Source organism: Hemicordylus capensis, chromosome 6, assembly GCF_027244095.1.
Source record: "Hemicordylus capensis ecotype Gifberg chromosome 6, rHemCap1.1.pri, whole genome shotgun sequence".
Taxonomy (NCBI): Eukaryota; Metazoa; Chordata; class Lepidosauria; order Squamata; family Cordylidae; genus Hemicordylus; species Hemicordylus capensis.
In genome coordinates, this window is record NC_069662.1 from 165,497,176 (window position 1) to 165,502,230 (window position 5,055).

Consider the following 5,055-nt stretch of genomic DNA (forward strand, 5'->3'; position numbering starts at 1 on the left):
ACACTTGGATGTTGTTGGGCTACACCTCCCATCATCACCAGCCACAACCATGGGGGTGATGGGAGTTGTAGTCAACAAGGTCTGGGAATCCCTGTGACAGGTACATTGCTGCTGAGCGTCATTATTAGGAATGTGGTGTCTGGCTTCCGCTAGGGCAGAGGGCTGGCCGGGTCATCCTCCTGCCCTCAAGGTCTTTGGCTTTAGAAGAAGGACAGCGAGTTTCCAAAGCATGCTTCTGGACCTCAGTGCCCGTCACCTAGCACAGACAGAGCCTCCTCGTGCAATGGGTTTTCTTTTGCACAGCTGGGTGCTTTCCAGCTGCTTGGCACTAAACTAAAAAATAGTAAGCATTGTAGTGGAAAGGACTGTGAAGGCATTGTGTGAATTGGAGAATTGGAGACCTCCAATTCTGACTACTTGCCTGATTTGTACAGCTGGGCAACAGTGGGAGCAAACTGAAAATCCAAGTTTGTGTGTGTGTGTGTGTGTGTGTGTGTGTGTGTGTAGAGAGAGATCAGTGCAGACTCAGAAAGAGCAAAATCTTTCTAAAGCAAAATCAGCATTAGGTGCAGATGCTGCTTCTGGAGGAGCATTGAGTGAGATAATCAAGTAACGTGTTCCATGCTTTCCGCTCCAAGAAGGTCAGGGCAGCAGTAGAGGCTATCCCCTTTTTATTTTCACAATCCTTTGTGGTGCCAAGTTCTGGGGAGGTGGGATGACAGGGCAGGGGAAGATGGCCTTGACAGCAGAAACAAGTTAAGGCACAGGTTCCCAGCTTGGGGTCTCCAGCAGCCAGAGACCAGTGTGGCTGTGGATGATGGGGCTTGTAGTCCAACAACATCCAGGTTTGAACATTGTGGCTGTAGCTTATATGGGTGGTTAAGCAAGGCAGCTCTACATGCTGCAGCAGCGCCCTAACGGCGTCCACATCTGCTAAGCTCTGCCTTTCCCTTCCAGCATCTCAAGGTCCTTCCTCCTCCCTCACTGGCCAAGGCCAACCTTTCATCATGTTTTCTCGGAGGCTGGCATTTAAGACAAGTTGATGTATTCTGCAGAATCAGATGGGAACACTTTCCTACCACCACAAAGAGCTATTCCTTGTAAGAGGAGTCAGGAAGAATGGTAATACAATCAATTGCAGTCTGATGTGCAATATATAGTCAAACTAGCCTGCCGGTTTAAGACCAGAGTTACGGCTCTCTCATTTGGGAATGGTTTCCACACAGCACCAGGAAATGAGAACCTGAGGGTGATGCCTTAGCTGACATGCTGCATGCTCAGTAACCCTGTTGTGCGATGCCACAAATTCTGCTCGCTTCCAACTGGCCCTCCATGCACCCCTGCTTTTTCTTGAGGCCCGGCTCCAGGTAGGGAGGATGGAGTCCTTGGCACCAGCAAAGATGTCCCACTTTGGCCACTGAAATTGTCAGTCATAATGGCAGAACCTTAACAAAAGGGGCCCTTTAATGATGTCACACACTGCTGCAACAAGAAGAGGAGCATATTATTTCCATGTAGAAAGCAAAGGGCTTTGCGTCCTGGCTGAGACGTTGGAAGAGGAAAGGACGGACGGAGACTGCATCCCTGCAGCATTACACCAGACCACCCCCAAGCTGCAAATCGTGCCTTTCCCCCCTAATCTCCAGCTAATTGAAGTTTCTGTGGCATGTGTGTGTGTGTGTGTGTGTGTGTGTGTAATTTAAGGTGGGGTTAACCCCTTTCCACCACACTGTGGCCCCCACCTAACTCAAGGCCTCCCACAGGCCTAGCTGCTTTTCAAAAAGAAAGAGATACTGGGTTCCGGTCACGGAGCTGCTACATATCGTAGGAACATAGGCAGCTGCCATATACTGAGTCAGACCCTTGGTCTATCTAGCTCAGTATTGTCTGCACAGACTGGCAGCGGCTTCTCCAAGGTTGCAGGCAGGAATCTCTCTCAGCCCTCTCCTGGAGATGCTGCCAGGGAGGGAACTTGGAACCTTCTGCTCTTCCCAGAAGGGAATATCTTGCAGTACTCACACACATTCAAGTCTCCCATTCATAGGCAACCAGGTTGGGCCCTGCTTAGCTAAGGGGACAAGTCATGCTTGCTACCACAAGACCAGCTCTCCTCTCCAGTTTGGCTAATCCAAGCCAGGATAGCCCCAGATGCAAATTGGAGAATGACAGGTAATATTAAAGATTGTGCCATTGAGCATGTGCAGAGAGTATTTTCCTCATCCTAACTGCAAGGTCACATCTGGAGGAAGAAAAGCTCTCAGGAAGAGGGCCCAGTCCCCCAGAGGCTTGTGCCCTCCCTGTTTTAGATATTAAGCACTGATGAGATGAACACATCAGCCACTCACTCCCTTGAGTGTTCCCTGGCTATTTTGGTCTTCCGCATCTGCCTCTCCTTCCCAGGACGCCAAATCATCAAATGAGGCAAAGTGAGACGCCAACCCCAGCTGGTTTGCCCCCTTCCTTCGTATCACATCACTCCCCTGCTGTTAATTGTCATCCTCAATTAGCGCAAGACACTAAGAATGTTCAAAGCTTCCACCCCGTCATGTTACTATAAATAACAGATTGCCCGATTGATTCAGCCGAGTCAAGTTTGAGAACATCTTGGCCCCACAGATGGGCGGGATTTGGCAGCACTTGCTGGGAGATCAAAGTCAGCCAGACTTTTAAAAAATAATATTTCTTATTACATCTTGTCTGGGATGGAGAACTGCACTGCTATGACTCACTAGTTAATACAGCACAATCATAAGATCATAAGAAAAGCCCTGCCGGAGAGGCCAAAGGCCTATCTTGTCCAGCATCCTGTTTCACAGAGTAGCCCACCAGATGCCCCTGGGAAGCCCACAGGTAAGAGGTGAGGGCATGTCCTCTCTCCTGCTGTTGCTCCCCTGCAACTGGTATTGAGAAGCATCATGCCTCAGAGGCTGCAGGTGGCCTATAGCCCTCAGACTAGTAGCCATTGATAGACTTGTCCTCCATGAGTTGATTGATCCAAACTCTTCTTAAAGCCATCCAGGCTGTTGGCTGTCGCCACATCTTGTGGCAGAGAATTCCACAAGTTGATTATGCCTTGTGTGAAAAAGCACCTCCGTTTGCGGGTCCTACATTTCCTGGCAATCAATTTCATGGGATGACCCCTGGTTCTAGCCCTGAGGAACTTACAGTCTAAAACCTGCTGCAAGGGAGAGTGTATTGCTTTCTACACAGATATGCTATTCATGAAGGAAATTCCTTGGGTCTCCACCATGAACCTGGAAGCATGGTTTCTGGAGATATAGTGTTTTCCTTTCCACATTGGCGCTCTCTAGTGTAACTTTACAGGTAATGCAAGTAAAATATCCCTTCATTACTAGTAAAGGTAAAAGGTGCTGTCAAATCAATTTCTACTCCTAGCACCCACAGAGCCCTGTGGTTTTCTTTGGTAGAATACAGGAGGGGCTGACCATTGCCTCCTCCCACACACTATGAGATGATGCCTTTCAGCATCTTTCTATTTTGCTGCTGCCCCATAGAGTACTAGCCTTCGCTACTAGTACCAAATTACTCGTAAGGGAGAGACTCACAAAGGTGGATAAAGCTGATTAACCTATTACATTAAACACATACCTTGGACCTTAAAATTAAATAGCAGCTACAGTGAGCCTCATATTTGTAAACTGCATGGAGTATGTGTGTTTGCATGATTTTCAAAGCTGCAAATGGAACTCCACACAAGTATTTTCCCAGATTCCAGAAGGATCTGTCTAGGCAGTGTACATTGTTTAAAAATACAGCAAAAAGAAAAAGACAATTAAAACCATTTCAAGCTTGAGAAAACAGGCGCGGCTTAAGGGTAGTGTTTTGTTTGTTTGTTTGTAAGGCAGCCAGAGATGAAGAAGCTCTTATATTGACATGCAGCACATTCCAAAGCCCTGGGGCAGCCACAGAGAAGGCCAGGTCCCAGGTCACTACCAAAGGAGCTAGTGGCAACTGTAACTGGACCTCCACAACTGATCTCAATAGATGGTGGGTTTCATGACAGAAAAGGTGCTCTCTTAAATGATGGAGAGGTGTTCCCGCCCCCCATTTTCAACATCCCTTTCCTTTCTGTGCCACGGTCCTGACAAAATCCTACCCACAAAGCTGCTTATTGTCTTGGATGGGCAGCAGTTACCCATCGCAACTCCTCTCCTGCAGCACATCATGTCTTGCAGTGGGTGGGATTTCCTTCAGGAGCACGATGCAAAGGGAAACCGTTACCTCCCTCCCTCTACACACACACCCCATGGTTCCAAGTCCGATGATCCCCAGCAGCAGCAACTTATAATAAAAAAAATAATAAAAAAATACATAGGGCTAGTGCCCAGCTATGAGAACAATGTAACTAGTAGCTTGGCTTGCATCTTGATAGGCAACAGACCAGCTTCCCCACGATGGTGACTTCATGACCTTTCATCTACAACAGGGGTAGGCAATCTTGGCTCTCCAGCTGTTGTTGAACTACAACTCCCATCATCCCCAGCCCCAATTCATTTCACAGTGGGGAGAGGTGCATGCAGGGAGTGACTGCCCCTCTTGGCCTTGACTCTGGAGCAACCAGAACCAAGAGACGTGGAAGGAGAGGCTGAGAAGGGGAGACGACTGGAATGCATGGTGGCCTCTTCGGCTCTCCTTTGCATGGTTGAAGGAGACCGTCAGATGCAAAGGCAGGAGTGCAACAAACTTCCCTACTGCCCAGCAACTGGTATTCAGATATATTGCCTCTGAACCTGGAGGTTCTATCAAGCCATCATAACTAATCACCATGGACTGTCATTTCCTCCATGGATTGGTCTAGGCCCCTTTTGAAGGCACCTAAGCCAGTGGCCATCTTCACCACTTGTATCAAGTATGAACCATACACAGCAATATCTTGCTGGTTTATGTCACTGAAAGCCACACTGTAGACAAGCAGCAAAACAAATGCATGCATGGGGGACTGGTCTGCAGCCAGGCCTCTGTGGAACTCCGAAGCTGGCTTTAGCCTCGGTACTAATCTCAGACCACACAAAAAGTATAAAAATGCACAGAAGA